This window comes from Phyllobates terribilis, unplaced genomic scaffold (genome assembly GCF_046119375.1).
Source record: "Phyllobates terribilis strain yellow unplaced genomic scaffold, ASM4611937v1 Scaffold_7__3_contigs__length_470593459, whole genome shotgun sequence".
NCBI classification, from domain to species: Eukaryota; Metazoa; Chordata; class Amphibia; order Anura; family Dendrobatidae; genus Phyllobates; species Phyllobates terribilis.
In genome coordinates, this window is record NW_027362767.1 from 221293699 (window position 1) to 221306486 (window position 12788).

The window sequence follows — 12788 nt, forward strand, 5'->3', positions numbered from 1 at the left end:
TATAAGTCATCCAAATACAAACTGGTTCATATTAGCGGGTATTATCATTTGCTTACTACAATTTACATATATGAATATAAATATAAATGAATACCATCTGAATGCTTGTGTATTGCATTAAAATACAGAGAATTTAAGAATTAACATGTAATTATCTATGACTTTTTTGCAATCCCCAGAGTAGTTAACCATTGTTCCCATAGCTTTATAAATGTTTTGAGGGCTTTTCTTTTAATATATGTTCCCCTTTCCATACGTAAGAAATGATTTTGTTTACATTTCAATCCTTCTGTCGTTGGAGAGGATTTTTCTATCCAATGTAGTGCTAAAAGTTTTCTAGCTTGAAGTAGAACTTGGGAGTTATAGCTATGGGGGAATCTGAATCCAGCGCCTCCTCCAACTGACCAAGAATGCAGATTCTTCCCTGTGAGCGGCGCGATCACTGATTGCTCTCCAGGCATCACGTGACCCCCAGCTGCATCTGCTGATGTCACGTCAGGTTCCAGCTGCAGCCAGGCGTGACCCAGTGACGCGCGTCGGGCTGTGGGCGGGGTTTCACGGCCCAGCATCCACCGCGCATTTTCCCTCTTTCCTCTGCTTTAGTTGGGGAAAAAACGTGTAGTGGATGCTGAGCTGTGACGTGCAGTGAAACCCCATCCACAGCCCATCAATCAGGGGGCGCGCGTCACTGGGTCACACCCGGCTGCAGCCGGAACTTGACGTGACATCAGCGGATGTTTGCGCCAGCTCCAGCCGGGGGTCAAGCAATGCCTGTGAGCGATCAGCGATAGCGCTGCTCACAGGCAAGAATGACAACACAAGGTAATTACAAAAACATTTGTTTCCCCAGTTCAAATCGATGGGGGCATTAATAGTAGTGGAGAACCTCTTTAAGTCAACTACCCCCTTCCAATAGTACCCAATGTTTACACACTCCCACATCATGTGCATTAAGTGAGCGTCGTTTTCCCGTATCTTGGACACAGGTTGTCCACTCTTATACCAATTTTAAATAGGATACTTGGGGTCTTATATATATTCTTGGGTCTATCGCAGAAGCAATTGTATCAATTATAGAGTGTTTATTTATAATAATGTTGAAAAAGTGTTCGAAAAAATACACGGACACGTGTGCAGCCCCGCGGAGACGAGCGCAGCCCAGTGCACAATCATTGGTACAAGGATGGTAATGGAGGGGACATCAAGGCTGCACCGAACACCCCTCGTTTATATATGTAATAAAACCTTTTCTAAAACACACGTTTTTAAAATCTACAGCACCACTATGATTTTTCAGATTATTACCAATTTTTAATTAGTAGATCGCTTACCGCCATGTAATATTATACAGGGTTATTATTTTGTATTTTCTTTGAAAGAAGAAGAAAAAAAAAAGCCATTTTGTGGTAAAGGTTATAATATTTGTAAAATCTGTAGTTGTGCGTTGTACAAGGCTGATCGCTCCTGTTCTGCACGCACCATTGCAGCTTACTTAGGGTTTCTTTGTAATGCTCTGCGATATTCTGCTACAAGAGCAGAGCAAGGTTAATAGTTAATTGGGCGTTTAGGCAGGAGACTGTCGCCCCTCTCTCCCCTAACCATCGGCCACCCTGCAGCCTGTCAGTCCTCCTGTGAAAGGTGTCCATGTGACTGTACATATAATTGTACGCCGGCAGACCCGGTGCCCCCCTGATTACATGCTATAATTACATCGCAGCCACTGGAGGGTCCTGAGGTGTCACAGCCCAGAGGCCGTGTAAGATTCAGCCATGTAGACCGACACATATCGTACTGACTGCAACCAGAGGAAGGACGAGCTGTTCCCTGCCGATGGGACGGCTGCTGTGTACTGAGAGCAGTGGGAAGCGTTGTGTGATTGTACGTCCCATTACACAGTGTGATTCTCGGCCCGATGCTTAGCCAGCCATAATGCAGACTTAAGGAGGAGACTTAAAGAAACAAGTACAAATCCCGTTGCAGTTTCTGGTAGATCAGAAAAAAAGTTGGTGTTTTTTAAAGTTAACATCTCATCCATCATCTTCTCCCAACATGTTGGTAAGTGCCTGAATTGCTTTAGCTGTGACAACACTGTGCTAGAGTTATGTACTGATGAATTGTGTCAGATCTTAATTGAATGAATAAATTTTATTGTAGAAAATCTAGAAAATAATAAGACATGTTTCGGTCAAAACAAGACCTTCATGAGTCCTCTGGATAGTGAATTGCTCATTACAACAGCGCTGTGTGCATGGTGCTTCCTATCTGAGCAGTGGATACCGCAGACATGCACCCAGCGCTGTTGTAATGAGCAATTCACTATCCAGAGGACTCATGAAGGTCTTGTTTTGACCGAAACGTCTCATTATTTTCTGGATTTTCCTCAATAAATTAATTCTGAACACATTTCATGAGTGCCCACTGTCTTTTGCAATTTAAACTACGGATTAGGATCCTACTTGTGCACCTTGGATCCAAAAGTGCTGTACATTTTCTCAAACAGATCTTGATTGAAGACAGCACCAAATAGGTCTTAATGTATTCACAGGTCCTGGTGCATTAAGGGAAAAGAGTTTGGCCTTATCTTAATCTTTATTTTATAATTCTAAGCCTCTGTGGAAAACCCCCCACCCTTGCCTCTGTCAACTCCCTGCCCCCTGCCCTTGCCTTTGTTGATGCCCTCCTCCCGCCCTCGCCTCTGTCGACTCCCTCCCGCCCGCCCTCGCCTCTGTCGACTCCCTCCCGCCCGCCCTCGCCTCTGTCGACTCCCTCCCGCCCGCCCTCGCCTCTGTCGACTCCCGCCCGCCCGCCCTCGCCTCTGTCAACTCCCTCCCTCCCGCCCGCCCTCGCCTCTGTCGACTCCCGCCCGCCCTCGCCTCTGTCGACTCCCTCCCGCCCGCCCTCGCCTCTGTCGACTCCCTCCCGCCCGCCCTCGCCTCTGTCGACTCCCTCCCGCCCGCCCTCGCCTCTGTCGACTCCCTCCCTCCCGCCCGCCCTCGCCTCTGTCGACTCCCTCCCGCCCGCCCTCGCCTCTGTCGACTCCCTCCCTCCCGCCCGCCCTCGCCTCTGTCGACTCCCTCCCTCCCGCCCGCCCTCGCCTCCTCTGTCGACTCCCTCCCTCCCGCCCGCCCTCGCCTCTGTTGACTCCCTCCCTCCCGCCCGCCCTCGCCTCTGTCGACTCCCTCCCGCCCTCGCCTCCTCTGTCGACTCCCTCCCGCCCTCGCCTCCTCTGTCGACTCCCTCCCGCCCTCGCCTCCTCTGTCGACTCCCTCCCGCCCTCGCCTCCTCTGTCGACTCCCTCCCGCCCGCCCTCGCCTCCTCTGTCGACTCCCTCCCTCCCGCCCGCCCTCGCCTCCTCTGTCGACTCCCTCCCTCCCGCCCGCCCTCGCCTCCTCTGTCGACTCCCTCCCGCCCGCCCTCGCCTCTGTCGACTCCCTCCCTCCCGCCCGCCCTCGCCTCTGTCGACTCCCTCCCTCCCGCCCGCCCTCGCCTCTGTCGACTCCCTCCCTCCCGCCCGCCCTCGCCTCTGTCGACTCCCTCCCGCCCGCCCTCGCCTCTGTCGACTCCCTCCCTCCCGCCCGCCCTCGCCTCTGTCGACTCCCTCCCTCCCGCCCGCCCTCTCCTCTGTCGACTCCCTCCCTCCCGCCCGCCCTCGCCTCTGTCGACTCCCTCCCGCCCGCCCTCGCCTCTGTCGACTCCCTCCCTCCCGCCCGCCCTCGCCTCTGTCGACTCCCTCCCTCCCGCCCGCCCTCGCCTCTGTCGACTCCCTCCCTCCCGCCCGCCCTCGCCTCTGTCGACTCCCTCCCTCCCGCCCGCCCTCGCCTCTGTCGACTCCCTCCCTCCCGCCCGCCCTCGCCTCTGTCGACTCCCTCCCGCCCGCCCTCGCCTCCTCTGTCGACTCCCTCCCTCCCGCCCTCGCCTCCTCTGTCGACTCCCTCCCTCCCGCCCGCCCTCGCCTCCTCTGTCGACTCCCTCCCTCCCGCCCTCGCCTCCTCTGTCGACTCCCTCCCTCCCGCCCGCCCTCGCCTCTGTCGACTCCCTCCCTCCCGCCCGCCCTCGCCTCTGTCGACTCCCTCCCGCCCTCGCCTCCTCTGTCGACTCCCTCCCGCCCGCCCTCGCCTCCTCTGTCGACTCCCTCCCTCCCGCCCGCCCTCGCCTCCTCTGTCGACTCCCTCCCGCCCGCCCTCGCCTCCTCTGTCGACTCCCTCCCGCCCGCCCTCGCCTCTGTCGACTCCCTCCCTCCCGCCCGCCCTCGCCTCTGTCGACTCCCTCCCTCCCGCCCGCCCTCGCCTCTGTCGACTCCCTCCCGCCCGCCCTCGCCTCTGTCGACTCCCTCCCTCCCGCCCGCCCTCGCCTCTGTCGACTCCCTCCCTCCCGCCCGCCCTCGCCTCTGTCGACTCCCTCCCGCCCGCCCGCCCTCGCCTCTGTCGACTCCCTCCCGCCCGCCCGCCCTCGCCTCTGTCGACTCCCTCCCGCCCGCCCTCGCCTCTGTCGACTCCCTCCCGCCCGCCCTCGCCTCTGTCGACTCCCTCCCGCCCGCCCTCGCCTCTGTCGACTCCCTCCCGCCCGCCCTCGCCTCTGTCGACTCCCTCCCTCCCGCCCGCCCTCGCCTCTGTCGACTCCCTCCCTCCCGCCCGCCCTCGCCTCTGTCGACTCCCTCCCTCCCGCCCGCCCTCGCCTCTGTCGACTCCCTCCCTCCCGCCCGCCCTCGCCTCTGTCGACTCCCTCCCTCCCGCCCGCCCTCGCCTCTGTCGACTCCCTCCCTCCCGCCCGCCCTCGCCTCTGTCGACTCCCTCCCTCCCGCCCGCCCTCGCCTCTGTCGACTCCCTCCCGCCCGCCCTCGCCTCTGTCGACTCCCTCCCGCCCGCCCTCGCCTCTGTCGACTCCCTCCCGCCCGCCCTCGCCTCTGTCGACTCCCTCCCGCCCGCCCTCGCCTCCTCTGTCGACTCCCTCCCGCCCGCCCTCGCCTCCTCTGTCGACTCCCTCCCGCCCGCCCTCGCCTCCTCTGTCGACTCCCTCCCGCCCGCCCTCGCCTCCTCTGTCGACTCCCTCCCGCCCGCCCTCGCCTCCTCTGTCGACTCCCGCCCTCGCCTCCTCTGTCGACTCCCGCCCTCGCCTCCTCTGTCGACTCCCTCCCTCCCGCCCGCCCTCGCCTCTGTCGACTCCCTCCCTCCCACCCGCCCTCGCCTCTGTCGACTCCCTCCCTCCCGCCCGCCCTCGCCTCTGTCGACTCCCTCCCTCCCGCCCGCCCTCGCCTCTGTCGACTCCCTCCCTCCCGCCCGCCCTCGCCTCTGTCGACTCCCTCCCGCCCGCCCTCGCCTCCTCTGTCGACTCCCTCCCGCCCGCCCTCGCCTCCTCTGTCGACTCCCTCCCTCCCGCCCGCCCTCGCCTCCTCTGTCGACTCCCTCCCTCCCGCCCGCCCTCGCCTCTGTCGACTCCCTCCCTCCCGCCCGCCCTCGCCTCTGTCGACTCCCTCCCTCCCGCCCGCCCTCGCCTCTGTCGACTCCCTCCCTCCCGCCCGCCCTCGCCTCTGTCGACTCCCTCCCTCCCGCCCGCCCTCGCCTCTGTCGACTCCCTCCCTCCCGCCCGCCCTCGCCTCTGTCGACTCCCTCCCTCCCGCCCGCCCTCGCCTCTGTCGACTCCCTCCCTCCCGCCCGCCCTCGCCTCTGTCGACTCCCTCCCTCCCGCCCGCCCTCGCCTCTGTCGACTCCCTCCCTCCCGCCCGCCCTCGCCTCTGTCGACTCCCTCCCTCCCGCCCGCCCTCGCCTCTGTCGACTCCCTCCCGCCCGCCCTCGCCTCTGTCGACTCCCTCCCGCCCGCCCTCGCCTCTGTCGACTCCCTCCCGCCCGCCCTCGCCTCTGTCGACTCCCTCCCGCCCGCCCTCGCCTCTGTCGACTCCCTCCCGCCCGCCCTCGCCTCTGTCGACTCCCTCCCGCCCGCCCTCGCCTCTGTCGACTCCCTCCCGCCCGCCCTCGCCTCTGTCGACTCCCTCCCGCCCGCCCTCGCCTCTGTCGACTCCCTCCCGCCCGCCCTCGCCTCTGTCGACTCCCTCCCGCCCGCCCTCGCCTCTGTCGACTCCCTCCCGCCCGCCCTCGCCTCTGTCGACTCCCTCCCGCCCGCCCTCGCCTCTGTCGACTCCCTCCCGCCCGCCCTCGCCTCTGTCGACTCCCTCCCGCCCGCCCTCGCCTCTGTCGACTCCCTCCCGCCCGCCCTCGCCTCTGTCGACTCCCTCCCGCCCGCCCTCGCCTCTGTCGACTCCCTCCCGCCCGCCCTCGCCTCTGTCGACTCCCTCCCGCCCGCCCTCGCCTCTGTCGACTCCCTCCCGCCCGCCCTCGCCTCTGTCGACTCCCTCCCGCCCGCCCTCGCCTCTGTCGACTCCCTCCCGCCCGCCCGCCCTCGCCTCCTCTGTCGACTCCCTCCCTCCCGCCCGCCCTCGCCTCTGTCGACTCCCTCCCGCCCGCCCTCGCCTCCTCTGTCGACTCCCTCCCTCCCGCCCGCCCTCGCCTCCTCTGTCGACTCCCTCCCTCCCGCCCGCCCTCGCCTCCTCTGTCGACTCCCTCCCTCCCGCCCTCGCCTCTGTCGACTCCCTCCCTCCCGCCCGCCCTCGCCTCTGTCGACTCCCTCCCTCCCGCCCGCCCTCGCCTCTGTCGACTCCCTCCCTCCCGCCCGCCCTCGCCTCTGTCGACTCCCTCCCTCCCGCCCGCCCTCGCCTCTGTCGACTCCCTCCCTCCCGCCCGCCCTCGCCTCTGTCGACTCCCTCCCTCCCGCCCGCCCTCGCCTCTGTCGACTCCCTCCCTCCCGCCCGCCCTCGCCTCTGTCGACTCCCTCCCTCCCGCCCGCCCTCGCCTCTGTCGACTCCCTCCCTCCCGCCCGCCCTCGCCTCTGTCGACTCCCTCCCGCCCGCCCTCGCCTCTGTCGACTCCCGCCCGCCCTCGCCTCTGTCGACTCCCTCCCGCCCGCCCTCGCCTCTGTCGACTCCCTCCCTCCCGCCCGCCCTCGCCTCTGTCGACTCCCTCCCTCCCGCCCGCCCTTGCCTCTGTCGACTCCCGCCCGCCCTTGCCTCTGTCGACTCCCGCCCGCCCTCGCCTCTGTCGACTTTTAAGAATCCCTTTAGCTCCGATGTGACGGGCCCTCTTCTACACATCATTGCTTACTTGAAATCTAATAAATGGGGTGTTGATGGGGCTTTTATCATTTTTTGGTTATTGGATGCATCACTTCAGAAAAGTTTAACGTTTGTAAAATGTGAATTAATTTAACTCCTTCGATGAGTCTTGAATCCTGCAAATTTCTGTTCTATTTGGAGCAGGTGAAGTATTGGGTCGGAGGTGTTTCTGGCCTCCAGGGTGGCCGGAGCTCTGATGCCTGCTGGCTGCCGTCCTGCTGTGGCAAAGCTTTAGTTATAGGGCACTGAAATATTAATGCATGGATCTTTAAATGAAAGGCTTGCTTGTCTGGGCCTCACTCGTGCTGTCATTGAATATGCTTCAGCCGTCTTCTACGTCCCTCTCTGATGCATATGGAAGGGGGTCAAACATTTTTATATCTATATATCAGGGCCAGGGTAATGTCAGCATTTATTCTAGAATAGTTTGCATATTGATTTGGGAAAATTGGACATCAGTTGCAAGTTTAAATGGAGCTAAATCTGCAGGTAAATGGTGATATACCCTGTGTAGCTGGTTTACTGGAGCAGCTGTTGCAGGCAGAAAATGAAGTCTAAAGCAGCGTGTGTGTGCACAGCTAGCTGTCAAAGTGATTTCCGCACGCTCACTGTATAGTGAGCAGTGACTGCAGCCAATCCCAGTAGTGCTCCAATTACTGGAAGCAAGTGGCTGCAGGGAGGATAAAACTTCATTTTCTCCTTGTAGCTGCTGCTCCAGTAAGCCGCCTCCATACTATTTACCTGCATTAACACTATTAACACCATACTTACAGTAAATGGCATTTCTGGATGTGACTGGTTCCTTTTTAAATGAAAATGTAGCGAAGTTGTATTTTCATCTTCCCTTTTCTTCACTTGTCCAATCTTCAGAAATGTAGAGTCCAGTCTCTTAGGTTCACTAGGAAATGAGCCATAGGGTATACGAAATAAGTCAAGAACTACCCAAATCTCTGTAAAAGTGATCTCATTGTCCTGTAATAGATCACTTGGCACGACTATTCTCCCTGACATATTAGTTTGGTTTGTGCACCAAAGGCAGATTTAAAGGGGATCTGTCAGTAGGATTGTCCCTCCTAACCCATCTATGTGGGCATATAGGTCATAGGAAGCTGAATAAAATGATACCTTGATATCTGCAATCTGATGTATTATTCCAGAGAAATCCACATTTTTCTTAATATACAAGTGAGCTGTTAAGATCTATGGGCCGGACATAGATCTCTCTGAGACTCTGCCTTCAGGGCTTATTTTATATGAAAGGAGGAGTTACCAGTGTGAGATCAGGAGAGCAGACTGTCAGTCATTACATGTCTCACACTGGTAACGCCTCCTTTTCATATAAAATGAGCTCTGGAGGCAGATTCTCAGGGAGATCTATGTCTGGCCCATAGATCTTAACAGCTCATTTTATGTAAATTATGGATTTCTCTGGAATATATCGGATTGCAGATATCTCAATATGATTTAACTCCACTTGCTACAAACTCCATGTCCATATAGACTGGATGTAGGATCAACCCTCCTAAACCCGATTCCCTATTTAAAAGGGGTATTTTCCAGTTTGGAATTTATTCCCTATCGATGGGAAGTTATCCTCCAACACAATCGCTGGGACCCACCCTGATCCAGAGATCGGGGCTCTGAAGAGGGGTGATTATGCGCACTGCCTCTCCATTGATTCTAATGGGACCGTCAGGGATGGCCGAGTACTGCACTCACCTGGTCTCCAGCACTCCCAAAATATGTCCTTGTTTTCTGTGCTTACATGGGTTTCCTCGTATGTTCTGATTTCCTTTCACAGTTCATAGTATAGTGGCACAGTAAGTGGCTCCAGATAACACAGATCCTTTGTGTGAAACATGATTGCAAGCTCCTAGTGGCAGCGATGTAAATGGATGAATTATCCTTGCAAGACGACTTCATAATTATCATCAAACTAGATGGTGGCCCGATTCTAACGCATCTGGTATTCTAGAATATGTATGTGGCCGACCGGGCGCAATCAGCAGAGCGTTGTTTAAATTTGGCACCAATCTCGCTGATTGGTCGCGGTTGGCTGTCATCCGTGACCAATCAGCAGAGCGTTGTTTAAATTTTGCGCCAAAATCGCTGATTGGTCGCAGCTGGCGTCCGCGACCAATCAGCACAGCAGTGTTTAAATGTGGCGCCAAAATCGCTGATTGGTCGCGGCCGCAATTTAAATGTGGCGCCCAAATCGGTGATTGGTCACTGGCAGCGGCCGCGACCAATCAGCACAGCGGTGTTTAACTTTTGCGGCAAGATCACTGATTGGTCGGGTGCGGAGACCGCGACCAATCAGCGAATCGTATTGGTGATGACCGGGGAGCGGCGCTGCCTGTACTGCTACTTCCGCTGCGAGAAGCCGGGACATGAGCGACTGCTCGCAGCAGAAGTATCCCGACCCGCAGCGCCGCTCCCCCGTTCCTCCCTTGACACCGTAGCCACATGGATGTCAGCGCCGCTGCCTGTGCGGCTACTTCCGTTGCCAGAAGCCGGGACATGAGCGACTGCTCGCAGCAGAAGTATCCTGACCCGCAGCGCCGCTCCCCCGTTCCTCCCTTCACACCGTAGCCACATGGATGTCAGCGCCGCTGCCTGTGCGGCTACTTCCGCTGCCAGAAGCCGGGACATGAGCGACTGCTCGCAGCAGAAGTATCCCGACCCGCAGCGCCGCTCCCCGGTCCTCCCTTGACACCCTAGCCGCATGGAGGTCCGCATCGGCGGCGGTCGGTAGATGAGCGCCTCGCGCCGGTCATCTCCCAGCTGCATCGCCGCTGAGCTCCGTCCCGCAGATGAGCCAGCTAACGGCCGCCATCTTTTTTCAGAAATCCCGCGGTGCTGATTGGCCGCTGCTGGACCAATGAGTGACGCGGGATTTCCAAGACAGACAGGATAAGACGATTATATATAGATAGAGAGATAGAGAGAGAGATTGAGATTGATTTCATTTTCTTTTTACCCATGATAGTTTTGAAAGAGAATCTGTCACCAGCTTTTTGCTACTTAATCTGAGAGCAGCATGATGTAGGGACAGATACCCTGATTCCAGTGATATGTCACTTACTGGGCTGCTTGGTGCAGTTTTGATAAAATCACTATTCTCTGCTGCAGATCTAGCAGCTCTCTGAATGCTGAGTTCTATATAACCCCGCCCACACCACTGAATGGCAGCTTACAGTGTGCTCTTTGCATAGGCAGAAAGCTGCCAATCAGTGGTGGGGTTATTCGGAGCTTATGAATATGGCTGGACTTCCTGGTAGCAGATTTGCTAGGCCTCTAATGATAATCTCCTGCTGATAAAACAGTGGTCTTACAAAAACTACAGCAAGCAGCCCAGTAAGTGACCCATCACTGGAATCGGGGTCTCTGCCCCTACATCATGCTGCACTCAGATTAGACCTAAAAAATTACACATAATCCTAAATATAGTAAAATTATATCAAATGTCATTCATCATATTAAAAATTGTTTAAAATATAAAGATTAAGTAAAAAAGTTCCCAACAAATGGCACCCAGGATTCAGAAGTACAGAATTAAAGACAAGCTCATATGTCGGGTCATGATTCTAAATTAAGACTCCCCAATATACCAGATAGTGTATCTGGTGTATAATACACATAATACAACATGGAAACATGTCAAAAGATACCAATACTGACCCCAGGGCACCATTACTCATCCGACGCACGTTTCGCAGTGTTGCTTTGACGAGGATACGCGCGTCAGATGAGTGGTGGAGCCCTGGGGTCAGTATTGGTATCTTTTTGCTCTGCCTATTTGGTATACTTTATGTACTGATCTGTGATACTATGGACATGTACTTCCTGGGTGATGCACACCTTATCTACTGATTAACCTACCTATTGTAGATTTACTGATATAGCACATTGCACTTTATTTTGATTGATTTACAATAACGCACTATCTGGTATATTGGTGAATCTTAATTTAGTATTATGACCCGACATATGAGCTTGTCTTGAATTCTGTACTTCTGAGCCCTGGGTGCCATTTGTTGGGCACTTTTTTCCTTAATTTTTATATTTTAAACAATTTTTAATATGATTAGAATTTGATATATTTTACTATATGTATGATTGTGTAATTTTTTAGGTTCATAATATTGGTGAACGCATAACAAATGCTTACTTGGTTATCTCTTTATTGCTCTCAGATTAGGTGGAAAAAACCTGTTCGACAAATTCCCTTTAACATCGGCTGTATGTTTGTCCTGCTGCGGAATAATTTTAGATCCAGTCCGATGTAATCAATCATACCTGATGGTATTGCATGATGGATAATTATCTGCCTGTATTTTTCAGGATTCATACTGACCAAACCCTCAACTTCATTAGCTGAAATGCATCCCCTGTTCTTGCAAGGATCCTCCACTATGCTTCACTGCTGCCTGCAGATACTCATTATTGTACTGTTCTCCTGCTGTTTGGTGAACAAACTTGTCTTCCTAAAAATGAATCCAGTATAAAGTGAGGGTATAGGTAGATTAGTGTGTGATACACTCACTTTCTGGGGTTGTGCAATTACAGACACAACCCTGATAAATTGTGGTCTGTCCGCTGCTGCTCCTTTCCTGAGCGATGGTGGACAAGCCTCACTGCAAGATGCACTACAATTTAGAAGAAAACTCAGCACAAGGGTGCTGCTAATATTGACTGTCCAAAGGATAGAAGATGTAGTCAAGGTTCCTTTATTGGGAAGAAATTAAGGCTACATGTTTCATGACCAAATTGGTGTCTTCTGCAGTCCTTTCTTTAGGCTGTCATTATCAGAAGCCCCCGTGTCCTGCGTTTTTTTTTCCCTTGAAGACCACTTTCTGATCAGACTTTTTAGAAAAGTAGATGGGTGTAGCTGGGTCCCACTGATTGCTGCCAGTTCTGAGCTGATGGCACTGCTGGACATCTTCCCATTTTTCAGGGAAGTAAGCATGATGTGTCTTTCATCTACTGCACCAAGTTTCCTTGGCCGACCATTGTTGCCTGTTTCTTTGTGTTTTAAGAGCTTCAAGAGCACATCTTGAAACCCCAGTCTCCTTTGAAACCTTTGCCTGGGAGACACCTTCCTGATGCAGTATAACTACCTTTTTGTCTTGTTGCCGCACCCAGTTTTGCATAGTGTGTGACCTGAGATGTGAAATTGTCTTCCGCAACCTCACCTTTGTAGCCTAGTTTGGCTGTTCCTTACTTAGTTTTAAGCTTCCTATACAGCGGGTTCACTTGATATTTCAACTAAATATGATATTGGTGATCATGGTCACCTGTTTGGTGTAATTGGTTACTCATATACCTGACTATAATACAACAAAATCCCTGGGATTGTGCAAATGTACTGATTGTCAGATCGGGGAACCTTTTTTTCCATTACACGTTTAGGCCATGCTGGTCGCTCACAGTCACACAAGCAACATGCGGCCTGATGTGTTGTAATAAACTCCAGGGACACCTTCATGTTCCATCATGATGGCCTCTTCATGCCATTAGCAACGTGGTCTCCATACTAACAAAAGTGGTTTAATAGCCTAAACCTGCTACCGTGACCTGCAGCATCTCCGGACTCCTCTCCCATCGTGCTTATCTGGGACGTCAT

General features: G+C 55.2%; 1 protein-coding gene across 1 annotated transcript in view; it reads left to right on the forward strand.

The window, feature by feature from the left end:
- Nucleotides 1-12788, forward strand: part of RABGAP1 (RAB GTPase activating protein 1) — a 129547-nt gene that overhangs the window by 49929 nt on the left and 66830 nt on the right. The gene's annotated exons all lie outside the window — the stretch shown is intronic.